The 20004-nt window shown below is 37.4% G+C and overlaps 1 protein-coding gene across 4 annotated transcripts in view; it reads left to right on the top strand.

Annotated features, from left to right (window-relative positions):
• LOC106664095 (transcriptional enhancer factor TEF-1) overlaps positions 1 to 20004 on the top strand; it is a 188927-nt gene that overhangs the window by 28142 nt on the left and 140781 nt on the right. The gene's annotated exons all lie outside the window — the stretch shown is intronic.

Raw genomic sequence — 20004 nt, 5'->3', positions numbered from 1 at the left:
CAGCATCGGGTAGCGTCGCATGGTGTAGCATAGGGTGTGTTCCCGGCTTAATTCTCTTCGTTTTACTCGTGTGTGTATGTTCCAGGTAGTTTTATTGGCTAATGTTGGTTTTAATGGAAGTATTTATTGAGAAATATTGTATGAGGGATCTTGCTCCGAAAATGGGTACTTTTGCTTTCGTTAAGCTTCATACGCCAGTGTTGCTCTATTCGGCTATATCCAGCACATTTGCCTGAAGCTCCTCCGCAGCAATTGTGGGATCGGGATGAATGCACTGGACAGCTGTGTCGCCGGCAAAAGATATAAGGATTGCAGAAGTTGAAGTTTGGATATCTGCGGTTCATAATACAAGTGAAAAAATTATAAGCAATGACATTCATACTAATATATCTGGCTTTTCCTGGCAGGAGGTGTCCACAAATTCCAAAAAACAAGTGTATCCATTCAATTTTGGTATATCGTAAAGGGAATTTCTCAATTTATATAAACGCATATTTGTCATTACTTAATTTCCTATTCACAAATTTTTTTGATACAACACGCTGACATTATAAAAATGCTATCGTATGACATTGACCTTGTCGAGGAAAAATGACTTCGACTTTTAAATTACAAGGCAGACTTCTAAAGATGATTTCTTATCAAACCCCACTAAAACCCTGGGAAGAAAAAAAAAACTAAGTTCTTAGAAATGCTAAGTCGGCAAGGAAACGTGATTTTGCTCAACCGAGCCCTAATATATTGTGGGGAAATGGATGACATTCCCATTCTTGTTTCTCTACCTGTTTCCACGGTAGGGTCGCCGGCCGGGTACCTGTTAACGTGAACTCAAGGGAAGGCTTAACCGCTCTTAAAAACAGGTGCCTCCCTGGACTTGTTTTCATTGGGGCAAAGAAAAAAACTATAAAGAACAGGAAATTTTAAGGTCAATCTCACAAAATGCCAACGTAATCCTTATTCTTAGGTGACCGGTCGTTCCAGCGCCATTCCTGATGAATGTTTGTTATCGGGTTAAGACGAGGAGGTCTTGGGGCCATAATTATTTGAGGAGAGGTGGAGGGTTCTTGGGATGGGCAATAGTGAAGAGGGTTTGAGCAGTCGAGGTAAAATGGATTGAAAAATTGGAGATATTTCACAATTTATTCGGATAAATCACGAAATATGTCGAGAATTCGACCGGGTAATGAACAACGCAGTCATTTAATCGTAGTGGAACAATCAAACATAATAACAAATCATCATTTTTATAGATTCATTAAATCCCTTCGTCATGACGTTAAGGATAAACTGGTACAATTAATCGGCCGAAAGAAGTCGAGAAGGGGAGGTACATCTAGGAATCGAAGTCTAAAGGGTAGATCGTATCGTTTTCAAATTGTTAACCACATGGCATGCAGATGGTGTGTACAGTTGTTTCATTCCATTTTACCTCGAACTTCATCACATTCATCGTCGAAATACTTTTTCACAGTAACATTTGCAGAAGAAATAACTGGGTCTATGTATCAAAACGACACAATTCCACTCGTACCGATGGATTTTAAAACTACTTAAAAAACTTTGTTAAAATATTTATTTGTGACCTGTACATGAATTATACACATTACAAATTGTTCTTAACGGTGTAAAATCTCGGTGAAAACACTAACATACGGCCAGTACTGCACCCGATTAATCTATAAAAAGCCAATGATGGCACTTAGTTTGTCATGGGAGTTAAGGCGAGGAGGTCTCGGAGCCATCGTCGTTTGAGATGAACTTGGAAAGTTCTTGTGAAGTAGTGAAGAGGGTTTGAGCAGTAGGGTCAGGTTGGGTTGAAAGAACTTAGTGAAACTTGAGGAAGCGGGAACGGATGAATTATAAGAGAATGTTAAGGTCATTGTGGATAGTGTGGTTAGAGACATAATGAGGAGATTGGAGATTCTCAGGATTTTTGATTGGAACCCTTAGATTCGTTGGATGTTAGTTGGCTGGTGATAAACACAGTTCCGCTCCATCCAAATTGGTCGAAGTAATGTTTTTCTTTATCCTCTCATCCTGTGATTTCGGTCCTATAGGTCATCGTAGTTGTCCAAATAGTCTATTTACTTCTTGTCGGCTGGTTCTTGTGGGAGTATTCAACATTAGACTACGTCTAAGTACAGCCCTAAGTACATTACTTGTGTAAATGTCGGTAGTTCTTTACTGTTAACGTATAGACGTGGTCAAGGCTGTTTGCTTAGCGTAAAAATAATTTAGGTACATTTGTCCTCCTTCAGTTTTATCTTCCACATTTTGCACCATTCGTCAATACGCTCAAGAGGCTCCTGGATTTGGCAGGTGGCTTCGGTAGGACTGGACTTAGGAGTTAAAATTGCAGTATCGTAAGCGTAGGTTGTACAGATGGTGTTGGGATGTATCGGAAGGTCACCAGTGTAAATTGTATATAGGTATTATTTAGAAATCGTGAGATGCGGTCTGGTGTGATGTAGGTTTCAGAAAAACATTTTCTTTATCGTGCCAACGTTTCGGTCTTTATTGAGATCATCTTCAGGGCTCAAAGTGTTTGTCTTCTGTGTAATTGTGCCATTCTTGCGTGTCGTGTCTAGAGTGCCAGTGAGATTTTGCTATTTTGTGTTTATATACGTTGGATTTTGAAGGGGTGGGGAAGGATGTCGGTATAGAAAAGACATTTTTGTATAAGCCGTCGGCTTCTTTGAGGTGAAAAGAGCCGATGAAGGGAAAAAATGTGTTGGTAATGGTTCGCCCAGATTATCCTTTCAGGATTATATAGAAAGGGATAAATAAGGAAAAGAAAGCTAAATTGTTGGGAAATTAGACTATGTGAAAAATATTTGATGTGTGGAATGTATGCCTTATACAAAAATGTCTTTTCTATACCGACTTCCTTCCCCACCCCTTCAAAATCCAACGTATATAAACTCAAAATAGCAAAATCTCACTGGCACTCTCGACGCGACACGCTAGAATGGCACAAATACACAGAAGACAAACACTTTGAGTGAGTAGAAATACTTTGATCGAATATATATAAAAATATATTTTGCATTGTATAAATTCACTTTTTCACATCCAAAATGTAATTGTTATATGTAAACGATGTTTGTAAATCCCAGGCCCTGAAGATGATCTCAATAAAGTTCGAAACGTTGGCACGATAAAGAAAATGTTTTTCTGAAACCTACATCACACCAGACCGCATCTCACGATTTCTAAATAAATATCGATTAACGGTCACTAATCACCACACATTGTATATAGGATGGGGCCAAGAATACTCCCTTGTGGGAAGTCGATCTGGATCGGCCTGACTTCCAAGAACTCGTTGCTGCATCTTACTCTGAACGATCGGCCGATGGGATTTTTAGGATTTGGCAATAATGAGTGGGTAGGAATAGCTTTAGTTTGAACACCCGGGTGCCAGACGTTGTCAAAAGCTTGGGACATGTCTAACACTTAAAAAACTAAAAGCTAATTTTACTGTTATATATTATAGATGATATTTCAGCAAGCTCATCGTATCGCAGAGCATCACCCGATACCGCACCTCATGGCTCACCACCCTTACAGATTTCCTGTTACATTAATCCGTAAAATAATCCTCCTATCACCTTTCTTCAAATGACTCAAAAATTTCGTTCTAGCGCTTGGGTTTTCAGCTTCTGAGCAGCTTGACCGTAGAAAAAAAATTGTAGTTGGATCTAGTTCCCTCTTCCATTCCTTAGCTCGTATCCGAGAATCGCATTACACAATTCTGTAAGGAAGAAAGCACAGTCAAATATACAATACGCAGTCCCCATTATTCTTTACTTACCTGGACAGTATGTTCAAAATTGACGAATTAAAAAAATCTAAAACAATAAAGCGCAAGGACTAGATTGTATCCCATTTGAATGCTATAAAAATGCCCCCGAAAATTTTCCGCGTTTTCTGCTTGAATGTTTCGTTGCTATATTTGATGGTCAAAAAGTGCTAATGTGTTTTAAAGAAACCATTATTTTTACACTATTTAAGAAAGGAGATGTTGACTCTCACATATTTATAGAGCTATTGATATATCAGTCAAATATATCGCGTTATCAGTAAAATCCATACAGGTCTTAGATTATCAAAGTCAAGACAAAAAATGTATTAAAAGGAAGCTGGGTTTAGATTTTATTATAGCACAGTAGTTATTTTCCCTTTGTCACAGAAGGTGAATGCCTTTTTTGTTGACTTCCAAGCGGCCTTTGATTCAGATGCACTTCTATACAAAAATATATAATATAGGGCGGTCAACAAAATTAAAAGACGGTATAAAAGGTTTAATGGATGGAACAGTAGGGTCTACCTGGTGTAAAGAGGATTAGTAAAGAGTTTGAGATTTAAAAAATGAAGTCAAACAGAGTTGTTTATTAAGTCCACTGTTGTTTTCATTCTACATAAAAGGCAGAAGAATACTTGTGGTGGTATTTTCAGGGTATTGAAATTGAAATAAGTAAAATAGTGTAACATTGACGCCTACTACAAACCTGACAAACCATCTTAAATGAATACTTGCCAAACCAATCTTTATTTAAAACAAAGTCTAATTAATACATTTAAAAAATAATAAACGTTTTGTATGAAGACAAAGCAATTAATTATACAACGTTACTCTTTACCTGATTGCAGACTGCGGGGTTTCAAGGATTTTCAATTTTTTCTTGTAAAAGCGCTCAAGGTGGACAAATAATCGAGTCTTTATTATAGCGAAAGGTTTGAATCATCCCATAAAAAATTCTGTTTCCAGCTGGAAGAGGACGTCCGTTGAACGGTTAATCAGCCCGGAGAATGTCGCTATCTTGAAATCTGTTCGATAAGACCCCTTAAATCCAATGATCCTGTCTCTCGTACCGTTGTAAAACGTTCACTACACCGTAGAACTCTTTAATCTCCACGTCGTTCTCAGTAAATCGGCGTTTTATGTAGCGACATTCCAGTTTAAAAAGATATTTGGATTGGTGTAATGGAAAACTGTTGACTTAGGAGTGGAGTTCAATTTTCCGACAGAAATATGTCAAATATGAATCCAGTCTGTGAGATTGTGCTTATAAGTTCAATTGGTAAAAAGATATCTTTTTGGACAGAGTTTGACTGGAAGAGAGAAACAACAACAATGCCACTTTAACCTTTATAACATACCTCTAGTGTCCCATCTCTAGAACTAGTTGGCAAACCGACAATTTTCCGAATTCAAATATACAATAAAATAATAAATTATTTGAGACTTTTCCTCATGGGGAAAATAGGTCCGAAAGACAGGGGCCATTATGTCAAGATTACAAATGATCACGTCCCACTACATTCGTCAGCACACAGAACGTTTGTTCGTCGGCCAGTGCCCTCGCCCTCAACGTTCATTACGGATTTCGTCCGTGTAACGCCGGCCGGAGGTGAGTCAAACGATTTAAAAAGTGGCCACGACTTGGCTATTGCTTTTCAACCAGCTTGGAAAATCGTCAGGAGGAAAACTGTTGTTCATATCCAGGCTATTTAGTCAAGTTGTCTTGAATTGAAAGCATAACAGTTTTCTACCTTTATCCTGCGGATCCTGCATTAACGTAAAGCTCACGCTCAGTTTATTCTTCAGTTTTACATAATATCGTCAGTGAATGGGTATTGTATAGATTAACATAGGATCCCGACCTATATCTCTAGGTATACAGTACATGACAGTTCAGTGGGAGATACAGTTTGTTTCCTATATCAAACTCATCCAGATAACTTCAACCCTCACGAACGCATAAGAAAAGACCCACCTTGACGAACCGCTGTAGATGAGAAAAGCAAAACAGCGTCTAACAAACGAAAACGGAAGGTCATCAACTTCGTACACTTCAAGAAAGATACGATTTTTCGCCTTCTGCTAGATTGGACAGTTTATTGATCTGCCCTTTTATAAGTGTGTAACCAATATCACAAAACACCAGTTTTAAAGAATCATCGAAGGTAAGAAACGCTTAAAAGAGCCTGACAGGACAAAACAGGTTGACGCCTTCGCAGTCCTCAAGAAGGATTCGACTTTTCGACATATGTTAGCTTTGAGGGTTTGCTGGGGAGTACTTTTATAAGTTTGTACTACAATTATCAAAAAAGACCCGTCTTAAAGGCCCACTGAAGATGGAAAAGCTTAAAAACTTATGACAGACGAAAACCGTTCATCATCGTCGCAGACCTCAAGAAAGATCCCACTTTTTGATTTCTGGTTGCTTTGAGGATTCAATGACGGTCCTTTTAAAAGTTTGTAAAACGAACATCAAAAAACACTACACGTAAAGAACCACTAAAGATGAGAAACGCTTCAATCCGTCTGTTAGTCTAAAACCGAATGTCTTCATTTTCGCAGACCTCAAGGAAGATTCGATTTTTCGATCTGGGTGCTTTGAAGGTTTATTGAAAAGTCCTGTTATAAGTTTGTAACACAAATGTTCAAAAAGAATCACTGAACTTGAGAAAAGCTGACGTCCGAAGTACCAAAATAGAAGGTCATCACCTTCGCAGACCTCAGTAAATGTGCTTTTTCACACTAGCGTTCTGGGTTCGAAACCCGGCTAAAACGTTTAAGTCGAGATAATATAAGAAAATATTGTAACATGATGTACTCAGCCTCACGATTGCTACTCGTAGTTGGTCGTGTATGACCTTTTATGGATGACACTTGTTTAACGGTTTGATGAGTAATAAAACACTAAACAGGATTAATTAAGGTTTTTAGTTGAGATGAAAAAAGTCAATGGCACGAGAGGGATTCGAACCCACGACCTTCGGATTGATACGCCGCTGCTCTACCACCTGAGCTATCGTGACCTCGATACACTCGGACATCAACTCCCCATCTCAACCCCACCTTATGAGTTTTCCCTCCTTTTGCCATTTTTGATGTCCGAGTGGATCGAGGTCACGATAGCTCAGGTGGTAGAGCAGCGGCGTATCAATCCGAAGGTCGTGGGTTCGAATCCCTCTCGTGCCATTGACTTTTTTCATCTCAACTAAAAACCTTAATTAATTGTAAAGTATTAATTGTTTAAGCGGACCACGAAAATAGTGAATTTAAGGAACTAAACAGGATATTGTAAAATATGTGAGTAAGCAACTGTAGCAGAGCTTTACTGGTCATCGGGCCGCTCCACACCCTAGCGTTGTCTGTCCTCGGTGATGATATTATAGCCTATTGAGTTTGTGGCCAGACCACGAGACATAATCGGCGCCATGTGTTGCCTTGGTGATTTTTATTAAGAGCTTACTTGGAAGTCTTTTTACAAGTCCTGTTCTACGAGAAAACTGATTGCATATCTTAAATATAGTAGCCTGCGCCTGCCGCAGGACACAATTTTGTAAGTACCACGGCCGAAATCCCATGGTGGAGTTGGTAGCATACATATTGCGACGAGTTAATTCCCCGATTGGCTTTTCCCAGTAGGGATCGAATTAAAATTAAATCTGTTCCCTTGTAGCCACTTGTTAGACATCGACTTTCTGGATTATGGTACGGCCGACTATGTGACACCGGGAAATTGTCGAGTGCCCGATTGTTCGAGCATCTGCTTTCCCTCCCCGGGCAGCTGTCTCTACATTCATTGTGTTTACCCTTTTATTGATTTCTTTTCCCTTACAATACTCACCCCTGTAGTATGTGTGTGGAGTGGATGTATCCTTGTGCTTGTTTGCACCGGGGTTAATTAAACGTTCTCGATTGACGGGGTATATCGTCCTCCCTCTGTTTGCCATTTTGGCGGAATATTAATTAATTCGATAATAATAAGCGAGGAAGTTTTTAATGATTGGAATGATGTTCAAACCGCCCGGGCTTAAATCGTTTTACTGGCCCTCCCCGGGTTTTATGTTACAAACAGTACACGCGACACGTTTTTCCAGGCAATTTATATTATTGACTTATCTCATATTTTAAAATCTTTAGAAAAATTTCTATTCCAGGCTTAACCGGTCGCGCAAATTAAAGTGATCAGGGTTACTGATTTTCTCGTGTTATATATGCAAAACGCAAACATAAACAAAACCTTAGCAAACGTTTAGATTTTTTCTTTGAAACAAAATGCATGGTAATTTTTCCATCGTAATTCCAATTTTGTTTAGAAGGATCTCGCGATTTGCGTTGTCGCCAGTGTGCAAATGTAAATAATGTCTCTACATCCTTGGGATCGAAGGTAATTTGCATAGGAAAATATCGTGACGCTATTTATCGCGCACCTTTGAATCTGTTTAAACAGTGTTCATCCGGACATTTCAAATTCACACAATATTACTGTGTAATTTCCATTTTATTATTTATTATTATTATTCTAAATCTGTTTAAATCAAGATTTATTCTTTTTTTTAATTGTCCTTTCTCAACACCCCCATTGTTCATAGTTGGAGAGAAACAGAATCTTCTTTTATGTACCTTTGCCCCTTTGTCGCCGGAACTCGCAGTTTGAGATTCAGTCAATTCCTTTCGTTGAAGGAGACGTCATTTACGGAAGAATTTCTCAGTTTCCCTTATCAGTTATCACTGTCACTTGATGTCGCAAAGGTCATAGAATCTTGTAAAGCTTGAGTCATTTGCAAGTTGAGAATTAGACAAAATTACACATAATTTTACACAACGGTATTTATTGTTAAGATACAACATAGTAATCGTCGTACTACTGACCGTTTGAGTACACCGATTGTCTCATCTTTTTGATTAAAAATTATATTGTCTTTTACGATCTTTGTGTTAACCCTGTCAATTATTTTAGGGTAGATCGAGAAAAATGATGACGTAGACTTGTAACAATCGGCTAGTTAACATTGCTCGATCTAACAGGCCAGGGCCAATGTTAGATGTTAGGTCGAAAATGTAGTCACGTTGCTATCCGTTAGGGCGTAGGTAAACAACATGGCAGCCACGAATTTAACAGCTGTTTTTTGTTTACAGTGCATAGATAGCATTTTGAATGAAAGAGTTGATTAATATTCCTGTTTTACTAACCTTTGGAATCTTACAATTTAACCCAAAAGAAAATCAAAATAAACAACAAGTCTTCAAGGAATTTATTATTTTTGGTTCTACCAGTGACCACGCGCAGCATTGCGGACAAATTTAATTAACATGCAACGTTTAACATGATAAGAAAAGAAGGGGGCATTCACGATCTTAATGGACATTTCTCTATTCGAGTTAATACGAGTTAAAATCTTACAAACATTGTGAATACCCCTATAATTATAATATCGTGTTAACTTCCTTCATTGTTAGGTTGTTATATCGTACATTACATATTCAAATATTTTTTGTGTGTGGGCCACTTGGGAAAGAATGTAGAGGTTTACAATCGGGAAGTTTGTTCCGAGCAAAATTTGTAGTCAAGATTTTCCATTAGGCGAGCTCGGGGGTTTCAACAAAATGTGTATTGAAAGAGTCTAGGTTCAATTTCACAAATTGTTTGCAATATCCCACCACACGTAGGTAGGGTTCACACCAACGGGGTAAGATATGCATCTTTAAGTCGTAAGCGATATACGACATAAGATACGCAACGCTCAGACTTATAAAAAACGTGAAGGAAGATAAAATTCACACCTGTACGATTGCGACATGTGTCGTAAGATAAGTGTATCAAGAGACACAGCTGGTTGTCTCTTCATTCTGTATCGTACGATATTCCGAAGGCTGAAGATGGCAAATTCAAAGAGTGAGGGCATCAGCTTTGTGATTCGCTGGCTGGCTCTTGTCTTATCGTTTTCAGTATGAACCTCACTTACCTTAGGATAAAAATCGTGTATCTAATCTTCTGGGATAAATACCTTACATCTCAGGTATGAACCCGGCTAGACGGCATTGCGATTCGATATCACCCGAGTCGAAATTGAAATTGGGAAGACAGCTGCCTCTGCCTTAGCACGGAGAAGCGTACTGTTCACTGTGAGTATTGCCGAACGATGCCGTAGATATCGCGCGAATAGAAGGTGAAATCTCAAATAAAGTTGCCGTTGACTTTGCACGGATTAGCATGCGACTTCTTTACACATCGAGCGATGCCTTGCGATGTCGCGCTGTGATGCTTTTATGCCCAGCTATAAAACTGCTGTAGTATTTCCGATTGTTTGAAATCACACGTTTAGTTGTATGTGACTCGGTAAGTCAGTTTCAATTTTTGTATATAACTTTGTTGTATATGTTCAAAAATGGCACATGGAATCCTTGGAAAAATTTTTCATACGAGTCCGAACAATTCCAAGGGACCCTGCGAGCGCTCAGAGCTTAATAAAATATAGCGGGTCATAGTGAAATTGTAGACTTAAAAAAAAGTTTTTCTCCGTTTCAAATCGATATGCATGCAAGTAATTTAAAAGTCGATTAAAGTGACAATCGTTTGACAAATCTTATCCGGTCGTATTTAACCGTCTTCTGGGTTTAGGGCAAGATGATGGGGCCCTACAAGGGAGGCATCCTTGCTCTCAGCCCTAACATCCGAGAACACTTGGTCAATGGTGCGCAAAGTGAAAAACAAAATCGAAACATTATCTGACTTTACGGAGGTTCGCAACAGATGAGGTCCTATCAACCACCGGGTAAAAACAACATGTCAATACCCCATGACCTTTCAAGTAATTGTTACGAAGACTTTTAGGACCGCAATTTTGGCAATTAACTAACTTCCTACAAGACCGTAGACTTAAGTATCCACGACATTCCATTTTTCAATGAATTAATACAGCTTTCTGTTTCAATCTGACGTTTATGATCAGACCTACCAACCCTACAGCTAAAGCCCTTTCTACATTTTACGTTCCGAGAACCTCCTGGATGGCCTCGAGACCCTTTACATTGGCTGGCAGCGTTTTTCATGACATGCCGTTCGATTTGTTACCGACATTGTTACATAATCTCCTGGAGTAGTTTTTGTTTTGTTTTAATTGTACTCAATTTGTTTTATTATGGAATTGCAGCGAAATGCGTGCACTTGTCTAAAAGGAATTTGACCGAATTTTAAAAAATTTCGTTTCACACATGTACAACAAATATAGGCCTCAAAGGGTTGTTAAAACGAGCAGCAACATTGTTTATTTTACGAAGTTGAAATATCAGTTTTGAGGTATAACGAAAGAACGTGAGTTATTAACTGTCAATTTTATCTTTTATCTCTTTATTTCTAAATAAGGCGAAATGGCATGGAAAGTTTAACCCTTGGGAAAAACGCTCAGACTCGATTATGGTCGACTGGTGGAGACGATAGTAGTACCGATGATCAGGAACATTGCGGGTCTGTTAACTCGGCGTTTTTGCAACCCCAAAAAGGAAAAGTGAGCATGTTATCGCTTCCAAGTTTAGTTCCTATCTTGGAGTGCAATTTCCGCTCCGAGTATGTGGCCGAGGCACGGTAATTAGATAATTATTGTTGTCGAGGAACCGGGTTCAATCGATTAGGCGGCATTCCTTCCAGTCGGAACGGCGGCTTTGAACCCGGCCGTAAGCTCCATTACACAATTGTTACGCTGGTCAATTTGCGTAGTGCCGGCGTTGCCATACCCGCCGACAGGGCTGTACAGCGGTACGCGCCGCCCCGTTCATGTCAACTTACACTCCAAATAATTTCTTAAGCTGAATCTGCAGAGGTTCTATCACAAAAATTGCAGTCAGGCGTACTCAGAATGCGAAGAATGGATATATGCTTCCTTTCTTGCCCAGAGTTGACCAACACCGAATTTAGCAAATTTGCTAAGCTTAGTTAATGGGTGTAGGGCGTGTGCACTGTTTTTCATCAGGGTTTCATCTCGTGTATAGACAACACTGATTTTTCAGGCGCCAATCTAAAATCACCATCTTGGCGTCTACTATCGCCAACATGGCTCTTCACCTAACCACTGCGTCTTGTATCAACTGTTATATGTATCAGAAATAAAAATTTTCATATCGTGATTATAATTTAGCCCTTTCTTACCAAAAGTGCCTTAAAAAAATGCAAACATTAGCAATTTTGTTTAGGTTTATCAGAAATCCGGCGCGTTTATGGAGGGCGCAGAGTTGTTTAAGCCCGAGTATTGGCAACACTGATTTTTCAGGCGCCAATATAAAATCACCATCTTGGCGTCTTCTATCGGCAACATGGCTCTTCACCTAACCACTGCATCTTGTATCAACTGTTATATTTATCAGAAATAAAAGTTTTCATATCCTGATTATAATTTAGCCCTTTCTTACCAAAAGTGCCTTAAAAGGAATGCAAACATTAGCAATTTTGTTTAGGTTTATCAGAAATCCGTCGCGTTTAGGGGGAGCGCAGAGTTGTTTAAGCCCGTGTATTGGCAACACTGATTTTTCAGGCGCCAATCTAAAATCACCATCTTGTTGTCTTCTATCTGCAACATGGCTCTTCACCTAACCACTGCATCTTGTATCGACTTATATTTATCAAACATAAAAATTTTCATATTCTGATTATAATTTCCTGATTTTCGTCTTGAATACCTGAATATCTAAACTCAGGGATTTCCAGCTAACCTTTTACTCCTACTATATGTCTTTATTATTCTGTATACATATTAATTTTACAATTCGGAAATATATATCACAAAACAAAAAAGTTTAAAACCGCCTGAGGAGCTAGCTTTAAAAAAAAATTGCTAAAGTACTTACCTATTCATTAGGCCATAAAGTGTTAAAAATGAAACATACTCACCAGAAGTCAGTGATTGATTATATAAATGTGTGGTGATTAGTGACAGTTAATCGATATTTATTTAGAAATCGTGAGATGCGGTCTGGTGTGATGTAGGTTTCAGAAAAATATTTTCTTTATCGTGAGTAGTATAAGGGATACCACCAGCACCCCCCTCCACTTTCCTTCTCGTGGTATCCCACGGTGTTTTTCCGCCCAAATTTAAAAACATGGGATCTGATTGGTTCTGTTTTACCGCCGGCCCCCCTNAGATGATCTCAATAAAGATCGAAACGTTGGCACGATAAAGAAAATGTTTTTCTGAAATCTACATCACACCAGACCGCATCTCACGATTTCTAAATAAATATTGATTATTTATATCATAATATTTTATTGTATTAGTGTATTTTGTTGAGCCAAATGTTTCAGCGTTGGGTGAATTTTTCGAAGTCGCTTTTTGGTTTTTGAACAGCAATAGGATTCCCTCCTCCGTCCGGTGAAGGGGAGTGACAAAGTGTTTCTATCTCCGTCGAGAATACTTGATCAAGGCGATGTTGACCTGAAAGAAGCGTAGTGTCCTTATGCTGCCCTCCCACCACTCCCGGATCTTCTCACTGTATCGATAAAGTGAACAACTCCCCTTGTCCAGGCCGTTTGCTTGTCTCCGTCGAGTTATTTTCGTTAGCTATTAGAAAATTTTTTTGTTTGTTTTTGAGATGGTTAAATTTATAACGGGCTATAGAGAGTAATTCGTTGTTGCATAACTGTTATACTATCTGTACCAGTCTTCCTGGGATAAAGAAGTCGTTGTATATGTCAGTTATACAATTTGTAATCGTTACATTAATGCTCGTACGACATGTATTTTTATCTTTGATTACTCACGATATTGTAATAGAAGATATTTTGTACTATCAGTTTTTATCGTTATGAATCTCTACAACGTTTTTATTTTGCAAGGTGCGCAATAAAAAGTAATAAATAACCCATAATAACGCTTTAATGAAAGAGGTAATTGGAAATAAAAAAAGGTTAATTTGAACTTAAAAAGGGTTAATTTCAATTTAAATCGGGTTAATTTGATGTTTTTTCTCAAGTTCAATTTTATACAAAGGAGTCTTCGTCTGACTGTTTTTCTTTTAACCGATATTAACCAAAAAATTTAATTTCACCTTCAATTTTCGTACATCTAACCATCCTGGTATTTCATACGATCCCCTAAGTTTCTTTCAAGCTTTACACAGATTAATTTGAAATTAAAACGGAGTAATTGGAAGTAAGAAAAATATAATTTGCAATTAAAAATGGTAAATTTCAAGTTAAAAAAGTTAATTTAATATTTAAAAGATTAATTTTATGTAACAAAGGTTAATTTAAAAATTAACAAGGGCTAATTTGACGTTTCTTCTTATGCTCAATTTTATATCAAAGAGTATTTTTTAATGGAAGTTACAAAACCTTAATGACTATTTTTTTTCTAACGGATTGTAACTAAAATATCAAATTGCATCATGAATTTTCTAACATCAAGTACATTTTGATATTTATGCCATATCCTAAGTTTTTTTAATACTTTAAAGAAAGGATTTTTTTAATGGATGCTTCAAAATTGAGTATTTTTCTTTTAACTGATTTTAACTAAAAAATTTAATTTCATCAGAAATTTTTATTTTCTTTATGGTTTAAAGAAACAGTCAATTTGAAGTTAAAAAGGGTTATTGTGAAGCAAAAAAGGTTAATTTGAAATTAAAACTAATGGGAAATAAAAAAAAGTTAATTTGAAGGAAAGAGCGGTATAATAATAAAGGATTTTTCCTTTAATTTGAGAATTTATGAAAAATATGAAATAATCGGGTCCTTATCTAAAGTATGTACAAAATGAAAAGAAATTAAAATTAAAAGTCATTTAAAATTAAATATAAAAACAAATGATTTTTCTTTTAACCGATTTTAACTAAAAAATTTAATTCCATCAGCAATTTTAATTTTCTTTACTGTTTAAAGAAAGGATTAATTTGAAATTAAAACGGGTTATTGCGAAGTAAAAAGGGTTAATTTGAAATTAAACACTAATGAGCAATTAAAAAGGGTTACTTTGAACGAAAATGCTATATAATAACACAGGAGTTTTTCTTTAATTTAAGAAAATATGAAATAATAGGAGCCTTATCTGAAATATGTACCACATGAAAAGCAATCAAAATCAAAATTAAAAATCATCTAAAATTAATTATAAAAACAAACTATTTTTCTTTTAACCGATTTTAACTAAACAATTCTATCAGAAATTTTAATTTTCTTTATGGTTTAAAGAAAGGATTAATTTGAAATTAAAACGGGTTATTGTGAATCAAAAAAGGTTCATTTGAAATTAAACACTAATGGGCAATTAAAAAGGGTTACTTTGGAGGAAAAAGCTATATAATAATACAAGAGTTTTTCTTTAATTTGACAATTTATTAAAAATATGAAATAATTGAGTCCTTATCTAAAGTATGTACCACATGAAAAGAAATCAAAATCAAAATTAAAAATCATCTAAAGTTAATTATAAAAGCAAATGATTTTTCTATTGTATTAATTCGGGATTTTACAAAAATAAAATAGTTGACTAATATTTTTAAGCCGATTGTACCCAAAAATTAATTTTTTACCAATTAAACGTTAATTTTACATTGGTGATAACTGAATTTTTAAAAATTACGTACATGTGCTCGTCAGAAGGGGCAACGTTTCTTTAAGCGGCATTTGTGTCAGTATTTACAGAACATAGGGAGTCTTACTTAAACTTTAGACATGAAACTCGTAAAAATTTATGTTGTAAGTACAATAAGAAAAGTAAATCTAATTGGGTTTTCAATGTTCTTTCCATCGGCCTAATCAAATTCACAGTAGGGTTAACATTTTATGAGGTATGCTGAACTTTATGGAATAAAGTTGCGAAAGTTTGAAGTAATCTGTAACGTGAAATATCTCGAATACAATTAGAAATCTTACTAAACAATAGAAACTGTTAAGTCCGATTTGACTTGTAGAATAACCTTCTGAAGTATTGACGTTTGCTCACGGGGCACCCGGCATACGACTATGTATGTGTTCCTTAGTTGGAAATTTATTTGCTTTCAGGGCTGTGAAATGGACAAAAGTCTTGACTGGTAAAACTTGACTTGCGTGACAGATGAAAGTGTTGTTAAAAACAAGTTCGCCTCGGTTAAAAACGAACGTATCTCCATTTTGATTTGTTTCCTGTAACGAATACATAAATCTAATCTGACGATCTAACCGATTTATACTTTAATATACGCGAATTTGTTTAATGTCTTTTTCAGTTTTAATGACGTTTTGATTGAAGAGGGAGAAAAATAAAAGGCAAGCATAAGACCCTGACCGCTGGACTACGAAGTTTTGTATAAACAATCTCTGATTCGAGGTTCAATATTGATAATGGACTAAGCTAAGTCGAGACGGTTTACGTAATGCTAAATCTCTAGGGAGGCAGGGTTGGAACGATCGTCACCCTCCACCTATTAACTTTTAACAAATTGGAAAACCCATCATGGTATTGAATAGAAGATGTTTAAACAAACTTTGTTTTGTGTTAATTTACCAAAACTTGGGACGTGTTTTGAGGGAAACTATTGGGGGGAAAAGGGCCAGAGGCGACTGGGGGGCCGTTGAAAAAGGGGAGGCGGCGACGAGGGGGCTGCGTGCCACCTCAATATTAAAAGCATGCATTCCACCATCCTCTCCACTATTACGCTGACAATTTACAGCGTATAAAATGATACGGCCACGGCTATAATGGCCTCAATTCCCGACACTCGCCTGCGGATAAATCCACCAGCCATTCCACTAATTATGCCCATCTTCACTCACTCTTGTTTTGATTAAAGGAATTATTACCGCCCAAACTTCTGCCCCGAAGCTCTTTTCGGGGCAAATATTACTTCCACTGTACAAAAACACCCGTTTTAATTAAATTTAACGAAATCTTCCCGGCGCACTTTTTCCATCTGGGATATGAAGCCCGCGACGGAAGGGAAATTCTTAATTGTTAGAAGGGTTGTCTATCGTCCTGCCCTCGTTTCAATTTTAATAAGACGAATAGCAATGTCAGAAAAAATCCTCTTTATTATTTTCTAGTGTTACGCGCCATTTCCCGTTGCCACAGTGAAGAAGGAAATGACAGCGAAAGCGCACAAGTGTGAACAATTTGCGATGCGAAAAAAGTCGGTGATTTTTGTTCCAAAAGTACTACAGCAGTCTTACTTATTGTCTTCCCTATCATTAAAAGGAACGTATCGTACAAGCCAGAATGTCTTGGAAGTTGATGATGATGATTGCGATGGAAGGGAACAAGGAAGTGAGGTTATGTTCTCCAAACACTGCAGCCTTCTGGTTTCTTGTACTTTCTTCTTAGCTCCTTAGTTCAGTGAAGTCGACTCGATCCTTCCTCTCAGGAGTACTAGGTAATTGGTCGGTACAATTCCTTTCCCTTAGTTTTCTTTGTATCCAGGGTATATCTCCATTGGGTGGTTGCTTCGCATTCGAAGATGTTATGGGTGAACTTTCTCATTTTTTGACCGATTTAAAATCCGATTGCACCATTGTTTTCAGCGTAAAAAATCCTTTAAAATGATATTTCAAGATGTGTAGAGTCGAATTTTAAATTTTCAAGTTGATCTGGGTCTAAGTATGTACAAATTTTTCTCCAAAGAAGTGTAAAAATTTGAAACTAGACTAAAACATATTAAATACGATTTTTTGGTTTTTTGATAGCGTCATTGGTTCAAGACAAATTCAGCCGGGCCATCTACAAAACACCTCGTGTAGTAATATAACTTCTCCGATTTTAGATCTCTATACCATAGCAATGAATTTACAATTCTTGGTGAGGGTCGTTTTAAACAATTTATGGCCTAATGTCTTAGATCAAGACGAACTTGAGCAATTTTGTAAATCCCATGAATTTAGTAACAGAGATTTTAGATTAGCGCCAAAAAATCAGTGTTGCCAATACACGAGCAATAATAGAACAGAACAACACTGCGCCCTCTCTAAACTACGGGATTTCCCGCATTGGCATTGCTCTGAAGCAACATTGGGAAAGAAAAGGTTAACATAAGCTTACTGTGTCTAGCAACTGTAGAGTTTATAAACTTCACCTTTTGTCTTTTTTTGGATCCATTCTGTGGTGTTTGTTCTTGTTGGCTGTATATAGGCGCTGAACCGAGAATAGGCTCACTTCATAAATATGGTCCGGCAGAACCTCCTGTTATCAATGTGTCTGAAATCGTGAAGAAGGGAGCGTAGGTACGACCTGTTTACACTTTGAGCATTAACGTGAGATGACGCGAGTTAAAGCTGAAATCGCAAAGAAAGCTGCTATTGAATTTCCTTGGATCAAGGTGCGACCAGGTTAAACTGCGAGGGATGCGATATCGCGCAAGTAGTAGTTGTAATCGCAAAGAAAGGAGGTGCCATTGACTTTGCATCAAATTTCTATACGAAGGCAGCAAGTTGAACTTCAATTTAAATAAGGCCTTGAGACCTTAATCCCTCATGTTGACTACCAGCGGTGGCTGCTTTCTCGTAACCTGCGCCCTCCAGGCGTAGATAACAATAATGTACACATTTTAAAGACGCATTTTTTGTACAAGATAGGAACAACGAATTAAATAAGAATGTTTTAAAAGTTTCAAAATCCTGATGCCACGTAATTCCGTTTTTTTAAAAGTGCACTGCGGTCTAATTCGAACCGCCGAGACTAAAACACCATTATGCAATGTTAGGGATGTTGAGAAATGCTCCTTTCTCTCTAATTGGCCCAACTCCGCAGCCCATATGTTTTGCTTCGGAGAATCCGCGCGCACTTCCGGTACTGAAGTTAGTCGAAAATGTTCGAGCAGCCGTTTTTCAAGGAGCGCCGAGTTTGATAACGAAAGTATGCAGGTAAGTACGCTGGTCTTTAGGGTTCGAGGTCAACGGTTGTGAAAATATCCAATCGCCCTGTGCCGAACACGTACGTGCGATTTCGTGTGTTCCTTTACCCGCACGACAATCGACTTCCTGTTTTATTTTGTAAACACGGCAGCTCGGAATGATATTTAAAAAAATCAAACGGCGATAGCCGGAATAAAAGATTAATTTAATTTTCGCCCTTTTGCTATCCAGCCGGTATCTAATCATGTCACTGTTCGGTCAGCTTCCGCCATTTGTCGTTAAATGAATCTATTTATTATTTAATGACGAAAAGGGGGAAAAAGACCTTCTTTCCGGTCCCAAGACAAACCCATACTATTCAGACACTAAGTGCCCAACTGCTTGATTATTAATAAATAAATATAATAGCTCTCTTTAGAATAGATCTTTTTATTATTTTTGTAAAACAAGCATTAATTTAGAACTGTGTGCATATTTCAAAACCTAAAAATATCCGTACGTAATATCAACCCATTAGTATGCAGCCATTACTTGACAAAATCCTTGAAAAACACCTGAACCGCATCCCATCTCTGAAAGCTCCAACATTATCATTGATCAGTGCCACAGGGTGGTAGTCATGATCACATCGTCCCTTGATCGGAAGGAATGGTACTCGGGTGTTCTTTTAGGCAAGAATTGAGGAAACGCAAAGTTTTTCGTACTCCTATTATCTCTTACTAAAATTTTGCCAGATAATATTAAAAGGTACATCCATATGCAGAAGTGAGGCTTTCGATATTCCTTCTCCCCGCTCACTATGCCGAAACGGGTGGGTCACAAGGCGACGTCATTGGTTCTATTCTCTATTGAGTATACACTGCGTCATTACTAATATCCTTACTCTATGCTGTGTTACTACAATTTGGGACTTTATATGGGCACAAGAGTTACTTAGATCCCCCCCCACACTTTGAGCTATCCAAACTTTGCCTTTATCCAAACAACACAGAGCATTCTGGGAATCCTAAAGTGCCCATGGCCTTGCGATTTACTCATTCCTTACAATATATTATATTCTCTTAAAATACCGTTTTTTTATTTTATTATTTTCATTCGTTTTGTACCAAGCATTTTCAGCCGTTCTTTTTCTTCATAGGACTAGTTCATGATGTCAAAAGACGTAAAAACCGATGTGAAACGATCCCACCCATTCTCAGTAATTGATCCAACCTCTTGCCTTTCGTAATAAGTTTTTTTTATCATTCTAATTCACAATTTCGCGCAAAGAGAGGACAGATGGAGACCGAGTCTTTTGAAATACTGTGACCTTCATCCCCGCATCATCATAAAACTCTCTTTCGCCTTACAAACGTTCTTATCGCGTTATGTAATTGGTATCGATAAAAACGGTTGC

Source organism: Cimex lectularius, unplaced genomic scaffold (assembly GCF_000648675.2).
Source record: "Cimex lectularius strain Harlan isolate CLEC.00 unplaced genomic scaffold, Clec_2.1 scaffold127, whole genome shotgun sequence".
NCBI lineage: Eukaryota > Metazoa > Arthropoda > Insecta > Hemiptera > Cimicidae > Cimex > Cimex lectularius.
This window is presented reverse-complemented; position numbering and strand designations above follow the sequence as displayed.